The 12,704-nt window shown below is 45.1% G+C and overlaps 1 protein-coding gene across 2 annotated transcripts in view; it reads right to left on the bottom strand.

Moving 5' to 3' along the window:
• ANKRD6 (ankyrin repeat domain 6) overlaps window positions 1-12,704 on the bottom strand; it is a 107,578-nt gene that overhangs the window by 42,233 nt on the left and 52,641 nt on the right. The window contains exon 1 of one of the 2 annotated variants that reach the window (XM_065631536.1): window positions 11,835-11,901. The exons of the other annotated variant lie outside the window; for it this stretch is intronic. The gene's annotated coding sequence lies outside the window, so the exon portion shown is untranslated. Of the gene's footprint in view, window positions 1-11,834; window positions 11,902-12,704 lie in introns of those variants that run through there. 2 annotated transcript variants of the gene reach the window in all.

Raw genomic sequence — 12,704 nt, 5'->3', positions numbered from 1 at the left:
ACATGTCAAAACCATTCAGTACAAGCAAGCTCAGCACCCAGCAAGCCCTCGTCAGTTGAGCACTATTTACATGACAAAACAACATCTATTGTTTGATAGGGGACAGTGCCTGCGTGCAAACACACATGCATGAGAAGTCCTGGTCGCATTTGCATAAAACCAGTTAGGAGGTCTTTCCAGCTCACTGCTGTTTCACAGAAGTGCTGGAGCCCAACCTTGGGAACGAAGCAGGCACACGGCTGCACTCGTGGGAGAGCGGGGTTTTGCGTTACGCTCGTGCACAGTGGGGCTTCTGGATGGGAGAATTGTCCCTCACCATCATCTTCTGTGCAGGAGCCACCTGCCAATCAATTAAAACGCCACAGAGATCCCACCCAAGCTGACTGCAGAACCTCACTGGGAGCAGAAGGTGCCAAAATCCTTTCCATAACAATCTCCTTTTCCTCCTCCACTGTTCTTCCCTCCTTTCTTACTCCCAAGCTACGTCCTCTGCTGCCAGGAAAGGTCTTCTGACCTCCCTGCTCCACTTCTATACCAGAAAGATGGTTTTAGAGACACTGCTTTTCAAATTACCTATAGCACAGGCAGCATTTGCCTTTAAGTTTGCTGCCCCCACGTTGATGCGGTTGTGCAGAGGTCTCTTCCTCCTCACATCTGAGCTGAACCCTCCTCCCTGCCAGCACAAGCAACACCACACCCTCCCAGCCACCACATAATGGCAACTCAGGCAAGTATTGCAAAAGACACGCTGGAAAATTTCAAGAAAAAGATAATTCTATGTTCATGGGGTTTTTTTCAAGGCCAGAAAACACCACTACGACAATCTAATGTAAGCCAGAACCAAGCCACAAACTTCTATTTGAGCTAGATCCTGTCTTTCATAAGCACAAGTAAAGATGTGCAGCCAGGCACTGATCAGAAAATGCTCTGACAGAGCAGGGAAGAAGAAAATACATCATTCACCAGCTTCAAAAAATTTTCCAGCTGACAAAAGAGCATTGGAGATTTTCTTCCTCTTCAAGAAAAACATGACTGTGGAGCTGCCAGCAGCAATGACACCTGTACCGTCACAGCTCACGTTTTGGGAGAGCGCTGGGAGACGTGGTGAGGGAGCTGGACCAGTGCTCCCCAGTTTGGCACTGAATCACAGACACACTGTGAGTACCCGAGATGTTAGCATAATATTCCTCAATATCACTAGACATCCGGCACAAGCACAGGAGTCTGGCAGGTGGTGTGTCAATTAAAAGCTTAACGAGGCTCAAGCTGAAAGTCAGTAGATGAAATCCTAGGGATGGAGTGGCTGTGGGGGAAGAGACACGTATTCAGACAATCATGGGTGGAAATGCTGAGTATGTCTGCTGTACCCCATGGAAAGGTGAGTGCCCTGGTTATGGTGCATGCTGCCACCATCAAGAGAGGGTAATCTTTCCAGTTGCATCCCATCACGGGGTACTGCAACAGCAAGAAGCAGTGCAAATATCCAGGGATCTGGCACACCGTAGAAAATGGGCAAGTGAGAGAAACTGAGCACAGCAGGGAAGCGAAAGTGGAGGTCGCATGGGGCACATATCACCCCGTGAGTCAGCACAGCTGGGAGGGTAATTCTCACTTCCTAAGCCCACGTGCTGATCCCCTCATGCCACTGTTGAGACACTGGCTGTAACACCCAAGAAAAACCATTATTGATGGGCTAAAACTAGCTGCACCTGATTCACACAGGGAACCACTTTAGGGAAGGTCCTGAACCTGCTGAGCCTACCAGAGGGCTCCCTCTGGCCTCAGCGGACTTTGGAAGAGCCCTGAAAATGGTCTTCAGGTACTGGGAAGCAATTTAAAAGTATCTCTGAGGAGATCCTAGTAAGGAGAGAGCCAAGCCTTTAGTGACTGCAAAGCCTGCTGAAAAAGTGTGAGTTTAGGGACTGTATCCTATCCTATCCGTGATTTTGGGTCAGGGGTAGCAAAGACACTGATGTTGTGCATGAAGCCACCACACTACACACTCCTTATGGTGCTCAGCATTTTGGGTTACACAGCAGCAGGCGAAGGGGACGAAGCTTTTCTCTCCAAATCACAGGCTCAGTTCTGCATCAGGCTAGGTCAGCTACCAAAGCTGCTGTTCCATGGCTGTGCAGGACCCTACACAACATCCACAGAAGGTCTCTACTCCAATTCTAGTGCAAAGATGTTTGTAAACGACAAAAAAAATGCAATATGAAGGATACATTTCTCAGCAGTCTCAGTAAATAGACTGGACTTCCATGCCATTTCTTACATGTGGAGGTATATAATGGTACAGAAGTGAAGGCAATAAACAGAGATTTCAGTGCTGTCAGTGTTGTACCTTAGACAGTTACTGCAATTGCTTCTTTGCCCCACAAAATAATCAATTTTATCAAAATGATCCCTAATATTTTTCTAGTATATTAATGAATATAATGAAGCATGGAAGATCGCTGCCCATGGATGGGGATCCCTGTCCCTCTCCCTTCTTTCATTTCTAGATAAAACACACTGAAGTTTTTTTGCGCCTTCTCCCTTAGATCACTTTTTCTTCTGCTGGATTTCTTTTGAGGCTTGCTACTGAAAACCACAGAGAGTATTTGCAGAGGACTCTTGATGTGAGCAGGCCTAAAGGCAACCTGGTTACAAGCGTTGAAATACTGAACAGAAGATGATGTCTGCTGAAATACTGATGGAGAAAATGCTTCTGAGCCTGGGAACTGCCAGCCCGGGAACCAGCAGCATCCTTGAGAAGTGCAGCCGGCATCTTTGAAGTGCAGCTGGGTACCTAGAAACCCGCGGCATCCTGAAATACCATAGATAAGCACGAAAACAAGGAACCGTAATAGCAACATATCATCTGAAAAGGTGAAATATAGCCTGGAAAAAGGGCAAAACATCCTGAGAAAGTAAGAATCCGTAACTGCCATCAGCTGTTCTAAGTGCGAGAACAGGAAAACAGTCTGGAAAATAAAAATTGGTCTGAGAGAACAGAAATCATCATCGCTATTGGCTATCCCAGCAAAAAATAGAAATTAACAGCACTTACTGGCTGCTTGAAGGGATGGTATCCTACACCCTCTTATGTTTCTGTGATGTACAAAGAACTTAATTCTTACCCCAAAATGGAGCTTTTCCCTCTGAGAACTTCCCATGCTGCACATACTTTTCCTTTTCCTAAATGGCTTGATCTCCCTGCATGAACTTTCTGCGAGATCTCCTAGACAAGTTCTTGGACCCTCACCAAGAACACTTGGCTGAGTCCCAGCTCCCTGACAAGCATCATCTTTGAAGTGAGACTCTGCCTCTTTCCTTTATTGGTTCCCCCCGGGCCCTGACACTGAGGTCCGTTTGGTTTGTTCTTGCACTTCTGGGACTAGTTTGATGCACTTGGTATCAGTAATATGATGAACATATATATATATATGCATATAAGTAATCTACCATCAGTATATCTGCTGTTGTACTATCAATAAGTTTACTAAGGATAAGTTTGCAGTAACCTGTAATATTATATATATAAATATACTTGCTCCTGCTATTAATGATTGTTGCTAGTAATTTGTGATAGCTTGAGATATATGTATATTCACTGTATTGATCACAGGTATACTTGCTAGTGGTGAATTTTGTGTTATTTTTGATAACCTTAAGAAAGCAGAGAAGTTTGGAGGATGAAGCCTCCTCATCCTTGGATATTACAGAATCCTGCAAACCCACAGTCACGATCTCCTTACTCCCACAGGCCAGGTAACCCTTCAGATGGTGAAAACTCCCCAGTTAATAATTCCCTCTGGTCTCCTCCACAGCTCCATTTCTCCATTCCAGAGCCCTGGAGCCAGGCTCGCCTTTCCTTGCAACTGCATCAGACAGATAAAATTCACTTCCCAGTCCGCTCCAGACTCTCAGACTTATTTCTGCAGCCTAATCAGTCATTCCCTACCTTGTAGGAAGCAAAGATCCATTTTTACAGCCAAGCAACTGTAGTGCTTGGCACTCACCTCTGCAGAGTTTAATCCTCTTGATTTTGGATCCAGTGGATCTAAATCTCCGTGGATTCCCTCTCCATCTGAAGTTCCTTCGCCTCCTCCCCACTCCACCCTCCCACAGAGCTTGAGTCCTTTCTGTCTCACCACCCCATTTGTGAACTAACAGTTAAATGCTGTTTCTATTTTTCATAAACAGAGGGCACCAAGAAAAACACATTTAAGTGAGTGTGAGGAGGCCAACAGGCCTATTTTAACGTCCATTTCTGTGTAGTCACACAAGCAGGAGGGACAGAAGCAGTAATAACTTGCAAAGCCAAAACTCACAAATACTTCAAGCAGCAATAGAAAGAGTATCTACTTGGAAACCCTTTTCTACTGTATAAAAAGAGCGTTACATCCTATTTCACAACATGCTGAAGTCCTTTCAGGACTAAAGTAATTACTTTCATTAGTAGCACCCTATAAGTGCTTAATCAATGCAAAATATCTAGATAAGTCAAATTCTTGTGAAAACCAAGAGTGGCTGATAAAAATAACTTAAATAAATAAATAATGCATTTTGGAAAGGGTTATATGCATCACAACATTTTTTCTGCTTTACTGTATGGTGCTATTAACCCTAAAATCTTTTAATGCTGCTAGCATGGCTGATCTTGTATCCATGTCAGCTTGCAAGGGTGATAGCAGACAGCTGTACAGGGATTAGGAAAATCTCTAGCAAGACCAGAAGTAGCACTGGTGGGAGCATGTTAATGAGAGTGGCTTTATAAGGAAAAAGACCCTTCTTAGACACTGAGAGTTAATATTTCTTCCCTGATGACTCATGCACAGGCCTTGGATCAGAGGTCTCCATCACGGAAGCTGAGGACGGTGAGAGCAAAGTGCTGGAAAGGAGCGATGCCTACTGAGCTTTCACACTACTCCCTTCTCCCAAAATTAACTTGTAGTACAGTTTTAACCTTTTTTCCCCCTTAAAACAACCTCAAGAGGTGCTTGCTTATAAGTTACAAAGGTACATCTTCCATAGGTTAAAAATGTATAGACTCCTTTTTAATCTGCACCCTCGTGAATCATGGCTTCCATCCACCTCTGCAGCTCCCAAGGCACCAGAGCGTGACAAAAAGAGCTGCTCCCCATATTGCAGTGACCCCCCCAAAATGCATAGCTCCCAGTCTGGGTCCCATGCAGGTACTGCTCAGTGTCAGGTACCATCTCTCCCAAGTTAACATCTGAAGCAAGCTCGCTAACTTCCCATCGGAAAAATCTTCCTCTGCCAAGGAAGGAGACCAACATACGTTGCTGTTTTCAGACATCAAAAAATGTATTTGTGTTGTGGCAGGAGAGAGAATTTTCTCTTCATGTAGATGTCATCCTCCCTATCACAATATACAGTGCCCCTGACTTAAAAGTTCACATTAGCAGGCAGTAAAATGAACAATTAATATCTTCAGGGTTTGGTCCCTTCATGTACAGCACCCATCAAGGACAACACATACAGAACAAATGGCGAAGAATATGCAAGTACTGCTTGGTTCATAAATCTATTTGCGAGTTGCAAAAAATAAATCACTATGGGCTAAATATATTTTCCTCAAAGAGGATCATAAATCAGTTCAGAAGCTTTCTGCAGATGTCTTGATTTCTCATCCAGTTGCTACACCTGAAGGGCTGAACTGGAGAAGGCTGATGTTACTGCTTCAAATGGTTGGACACTCTCTTGAATGCGTCCAGAAAACTGCATAATTACCAGTATCTTTTAAAAATACCACAATACCACACTATGAACCGCCTTCTGAATCTCTAAGTCTGTCTAGCAACAGAAATTCAGTATTACATAAAGACTTTCACCACCAAGAGGAAACACATTTTAAAACAACAGCTTTACTACACAATTATTTCTTCTTGTAAAACGCTGATGCCAGTGAGTAATGTGATATTCCTGTTGCAGTGAATGTAGTAGATCTAACGTATCTGCTCTGCTTCACTGACAATTAGTGTAGGTATGGCCATTACAAATGTATGAATCAGGTGCCCTGACGGCATATATAATCTATCAAAGATAGTTTTAACTGACTTCACCATCTGACCCAATATTGTAACACAAAAGTGGCACTGGGGTAATATTTCCTAAGTATCCAGCCACATTTTCAGTGTTTTCCAGGGCCTGCTGCTGAGCAGGTGTGTAGTACCCCTGCCAGGACTCCCATACAACCTTGTGAGAATTCCCAAGAAGGTTGGCAACAGTTTGTGAGGGAGAAACAGTCAGTTCTAATTCACAGAATCATAGACTGGCTGAGGGTTGGCAGGGATCTCTGGAGGTCATCTGGTCCAATCCCCTCCACTCAAGCAGGGCCACCTAGAGATGGTTGCCCAGGACCGTGTCTAGATGGCTTTTGAATATCTCCAAGGACAGAGACTCCACAACCTCACTGGGCCACCTGTGCCAGTGCTCGGCATCCTTCATAGTGAAAAGGTGTTTCCTGATGTTCAGAGGGAACTCCCTCTGTTCCAGTTCGTGCCCATTGCCTCTGGTCCTGTCACTGGGCACCACTGTAAAGAGCCTGGCTCTGTCTTCTTCACACCTTCCCTTCAGGTACTTATGTACATTGATGAGATGGCCCCAGGCTGAAAGAGTCCCACCTCTCTCAGCCTCTGCTCATAAGAGAGACACTCCAGACCCTTCATGGCCTCTCACTGGAAAATTTGTTAAGCTATAGTCACCTGAAGCCACCGAAATAAACCACGTGTTTCAAATTTCACACATTGCACTCATTGGGCGAAGGTTTACACCACAAGAAGAGGAAATTACTTCTTCATACAGAGAACGGGAAAGTCTATAAAACAGTAGGATATGTACTGCTCACAGAACAGTTTGCACAGCAAACAGATTAATTCATTACACTTGCAATCTAAATGGTTTCTCTAGGAATGAGATTAGGAAGGCTAGAGATTTTCATCAGTGGGACTCAAAGAGCAGGACAGCATCCCAAGCAAGCTCCTCCAGCAGCACACCGCTCTGCAGAACACTCATGTTTCTTCTCAGCACTACTTGCATTCTTGTCTACCATCTCGTTGCTAGCTTCTTTGTTCTCTTCTGCTTCTTTTCATGTGCACAGAGCTCCAAAACCAATATCCCGACCATGCCCACCACCCATGTGGCCAGTCCTTGCTCAGCCCTGTGTGCTACACATTTGGATCACTCTTATATGTTCCTTCCCCCATCTCTTCTACACAGGAAGGTTTTTCCAAATAAATATAGGAAACAATGAGGTTCACTCCAGCTTCTGTGAAATTTGAAACATCTTCACAAAAGGATAAAAAACCAGAAACACTGGGAATTCCTCTGTAATCCACCTAAAAAACCAGAGCTGTATTTTGATAAATTCTTCTTTTAGAGGTTGTATGGCATGGACTACACTTTTAAGGCATGAGTTCACATGCAAGTTTTACCATAGAGCTACGATTCATGGTAAGAGTTCAAAAATGATCATTTCCATTATATTACATGATGTTACTCCAAGACAGTCATTGATGACTGAAGTCAAACCTCAGATTCACAAGAGCAAAAGAAAAAACAAACCAATTGCGAGGAAGAGTTTGGCACCACCTCTGCTCTTTCTGCTCTGAGCACAGACAACTGAAAGCAAATTTTCAGGACTCTCAAAAACTCAGGGGCTCTCTGGACAGCACTGACACCAGATGTAAAGGAAAAGGTTCCCTGGGCAGTGCAGACATCTACCACTGACTTACTCAGCAAGGCTCCCTTTATGGTCAAAAAAGGACATGATCCATATCATCCTAAAGTACATTTCAACTGTCAGATGAATCACACTCTAAAATTACTTACCTCATTAAGCATCATCTCGAATACTGTGCTATAAACATCCAAAGCTAGATTAAATGAATCCTATCCACAGTATCTGTGAGAAACACTCAGCTTTCTGCAGTTTGCTAGAGGACTTTTATCCACCTGACTTCACCATGACATCTCCTGCCAATGGTAAATCACTGTGATTTATCTAGAACTAAAACACTCAGATTGGAAAAGGGATGCAAAAACCAACCAGTGCAGAAAGTATCAGCAAATCTCAGTAATGACTTGCCTCCTGCATGGACTTCAGAACTCACACCACGCTCTCATGTTTTATTTTCTAAGCCCTAAGCTGCTTCTGGTGATGATCCCACAAGCTTGGCTCATCCTCCAGCATCGAGACAGCCTTATTTCCCACGAACAGTGAAACAGCTTAGCACATGGAAAACCCCTCCTTGTGCAGATGATGGGGCCTTCTGGAGGGACAGTCTCTGACTTTGTCTTGAAAAACCCAATCATCATCACAAACTTTATTCCATCAGGTGCACAGTGCACTACAGCAACATGGTGTACACCACCAGCTCAGGAACAAATACATGACATCAAACATGTACCTTACTAAAAATCATCACAGAGTCCCCCAGATGTAACTCCCCCTCACATGAAGCAGGCTAACCAGAGAAAGCTAACTTATTTCTTCTCTCTGCATATATCACATTTACATAAATGCACAAGCATGTATATATATGTGACAGACCTGCAGCTCATTTCTATATCCATCAGCAATTTAACAGTTAAAGAATATTACAGAATTATACCTTTCAGTCATCCTGAATCCAATAAAACACTTCTCCACTTCGTTATCCACTCTCATACACTTTCTACATGTAGCTAAGAGGATGAAAATACTATTTTACACATACATACCTACATACGGATGCATATACATACAAGCCTGTAAAAATATAGATCTCAGTTCTAAGAAACTATGCGCATTCTTACAAAGTGTTTGGGCTTTTAGCATTGAGAACTCCAGAAACTAAAGATTTTAAGGAACAATGTCTCCAGATTTTGGTCTTTCATCTTCCTCTCTGTGCAGCTCTACAGTCCTGGTTGGCATACCAGGGAAGTGGTAGGTACTGTATATACATCCATGTAACTTGTCAAAAACAGTCTTCCACAGAAAGGATTACAGGCTCCACCTATCTGGAAATCCAGTATCACAGAATCACAGAATGTTAGGGATTGGAAGGGACCTCGAAAGATCATCTAGTCCAATCCCCCTGCCGGAGCAGGAACACCTAGGTGAGGTTACACAGGAAGGCGTCCAGGTGGGTTTTGAATGTCTCCAGAGAAGGAGAATCCACAACCTCCCTGTGCAGCCTGTTCCAGTGTTCCGTCACCCTCACTGAGAAGAAGTTTCTTCTCAAATTTAAGTGGAACCTCTTGTGTTCCAGCTTGAACCCATTACCCCTTGTCTTACTGTTGGTTGTCACCGAGAAGAGCCTGGCTCCATCCTCGTGACACCCACCCTTTATATATTTATAAACATTGATGAGGTCACCCCTCAGTCTCCTCTTCTCCAAGCTAAAGAGACCCAGCTCCCTCAGCCTTTCCTCATAAGGGAGATGCTCCACTCCCTTAATCATCTTTGTGGCCCTGCGCTGGACTCTCTCCAGCAGTTCCCTGTCCTTCTTGAACTGAGGGGCCCAGAACTGGACACAAGAGTCCAGATGAGGTCTCACCAGGGCAGAGTAGAGGGGAAGGAGAACCTCTCTCGACCTACTAACCACCCCCCTTCTAATACACCCCAGGATGCCATTGGCCTTCTTGGCCACAAGGGCACAGTGCTGGCTCATGGTCATCCTGCTGTCCACCAGGACCCCCAGGTCCCTTTCCCCTACACTGCTCTCTAATAGGTCATTCCCCAACCTGTACTGGAACCTGGGGTTGTTCCTGCCCAGATGCAAGACTCTACACTTGCCCTTGTTATATTTCATTAAATTTTTCCCCGCCCAACTCTCTAGCCTGTCCAGATCTCGCTGGATGGCAGCACAGCCCTCTGGCGTGTCAGCCACTCCTCCCAGCTTGGTGTCATCAGCAAACTTGCTGATAGTACACTCAATTCCCTCATCCAAGTCGTTGATGAATATATTGAATAGTATTGGTCCCAGAACTGACCTTTGAGGCACTCCACTAGATACAGGCCTCCAACCAGACTCTGCCTCATTGATCACGACTCTCTGGCTTCTCTCCTTCAGCCAGTTTGCGGTCCACCTCACTACCCGATCATCCAGTCCACACTTCCTCAGTTTTGCCGTGAGGATGCTGTGGGAGACGGTGTCAAATGCTTTGCTGAAGTCAAGGTAGACCATATCTACTGCTCTGCCATCGTCAATCCACCTTGTTACGTCTTCCTAAAAGGCTATGAGGTTGGTCAAACACGACTTCCCCTTGGTGAAGCCATGTTGACTGTCCCTGATGACCCTCTTATCCTTGATATGTCTTAAGATGGCACCAAGGATAAGGTGTTCCATCACTTTCCCAGGGATGGAGGTGAGGCTGACCGGTCTATAGTTGCCCGGGTCCTCCTTCTTGCCCTTTTTGAAGACCGGAGTGACATTTGCTTTCCTCCAGTCCTCAGGCACCTCTCCCATTTCCCAAGACTTGGCAAAGATGATGGAGAGCGGTCCAGCAATGACTTCAGCCAGCTCCCTCAGCACCCGCGGGTGCATCCCATCTGGACCCATGGATTTATGGATGTCCAGATTGCTTAACTGGTCCCTAACCCAGTCCTCATCAACTAAGGCAAACTCCTCCATTGCCCTGCCTTTCTCTGGGGCCTCAAGGGTACGGGGCTCCTCAGGACAGTATCTTACAATACTTTCCTGTGCCTGAGTATTTATCCTGCTGAAGCATTCATATGGCTGTGATTCCTTTTTAAGTAGAAAATGGAATAAATAAAACAAGTAGTTGCAATCTATGCTTCTAACAACATATTGCTCAGTCTGCCATTGGTTTAACTATAGGACTTTTAGAAAAGATTGGTTTGGGTTTTTTTCTTTTTTTCAGGTATATCAGAATTGTAGGTGCTTTAATATGTCAAGCAGGGCTATTTCATTTTAAAATATTTGCTGTTAAGATAGTCTCAGAAGACATGCAGCTTACTTTCACTCAGCGTTCAGGAAACAGCATTGCTGTATTACGCATAAAAAGTTAATAATCAATACTGTATATACCTAGACAAATATCCCAGCTGGTCAAACACTCCACGAAAGAAAACTCCCCAGACTGCTCTGAGGGAAACCAGTCCCTGAATCTCAAGTGTCTTCTCCAGGCTGGGGCTGGGCCGAGCACAGGTGACGTGTCTGAAGGGCTGGGCTCCACAGGCAGACCTCTTCCAGCTGTGGCAAGGCAGGAGTGGTACCTGGGTTCCAATGACCGGGCAAGGCCTGGACACTGGAGTCACCTTCCTCCAGCCTCCCCAGCTGCTGCCTCACACTCTGAGCATCCCACGGAGTGTGCAGGTCAGGATGTCCTCTTCATTGCACAGCTCCTCTGCTTGAGCAGGTGAATATGGCCCACAAAACAGGACATCTCCTTTCCCGATACAGCTGTCTGGGTATTTTCCCATGCAGTCTTCACGCCAGCACCAAGAGCTGTCCCTCCCAGGTGATCTTTTCCCTGACAAAGCAGTTCTCCTTCCTAGGAGCCAGCTTCTTGCTTAGCGGAATGCCATTTCAATAGGACTCCTGACACTTTTCTAGCCCTTGAGCCACTGAGCCATCGGTCCTTAGAAGTGCAGTTCAACAGAGGTGTACACAGACAACAGAGGAGGTGAGGAGCTACAGACTCCAAAGGACACAGCAGTGTGAAAAAAATACCATAACTTAGCATCGCACGTAAAACTCGGAGCTCCTCTCACTCAGTATTTACCCAGGAACTCTAATGCATTTCCAAATAAACTTCTGCACAGCATTATTTTAATGCATTTTAGAAAAAATAAAAAGTCAGATCTGCTTTTTACTCACTCTTAAGGATCTCCCCTTCAGTTTTTTCTGGGGAACATTTCACAGGTATGTCTTGCAGGGCAGCCTCTGGCTGGGGACAATGGGGATGCCAGTTTCAGTCTTTTCCCGTGCTGACTGCAACAGCAAGTTTGTGTACCACGGTATGGCACACCGCCCCTGCCTGAGGAGAAATACATCGCAAATGGAGCGTCGAAGCAGAACAAGGAGCACAGAAATTTAATACTTGTGCTTTCCGCAGCCCTCGGCTGCCAGAATATACCCCGGAAAACCAGCCATTTCCTCCTGAGGCTTTCACAGCCACTTCCCTCTGTAAACAAAAACAGTTCAAACTGTGGCCCTCCAGTTTGGTTCCCACTAACTCATCTCTGAAAATGCAAAGCAGTGAAAGCTGCACAATTATTCAAACAAGGGAAATGAGACAAAGACCTTTGCATCTTCCCAGAAATCGTGAAAAATCAATACAATCAGAAAAAGGACTCTTTCTGCTTCTCTCTCTAGTACCTTCCCCATCACATCTCATTGTCGCCCCAGCCCAGGTACCCCGTTTCGGCCATAGCACCAAGGTGGACGTGAGCGAGTAGATTTTTTTCCTGGCTATGGGAACTTGTTAGGCGGATTTGCTAAGGTTTCCTTTCTCGGCCTCTCCTGTTTTCTTCACGCAAATATCCCTACCAGCTCCCCTTTCTTGCTGCTTTTCCAGGTTTATCTGTTGCCATAACTGTCGTTACATCCTTTCTGAAGCCAGTGTGTCCCCCCTAAACTACAGACAGACTACCATGTTAGCAGTATTTGTGAGCAGGTAAGAGGACTTACAGGCCTGCACTGCCAAAACAAGCAGGCCTCTACTACTCCCAGGTCATAAATTCGATC

This window comes from Caloenas nicobarica, chromosome 3, assembly GCF_036013445.1.
Source record: "Caloenas nicobarica isolate bCalNic1 chromosome 3, bCalNic1.hap1, whole genome shotgun sequence".
Taxonomy (NCBI): domain Eukaryota; kingdom Metazoa; phylum Chordata; class Aves; order Columbiformes; family Columbidae; genus Caloenas; species Caloenas nicobarica.
This window is presented reverse-complemented; position numbering and strand designations above follow the sequence as displayed.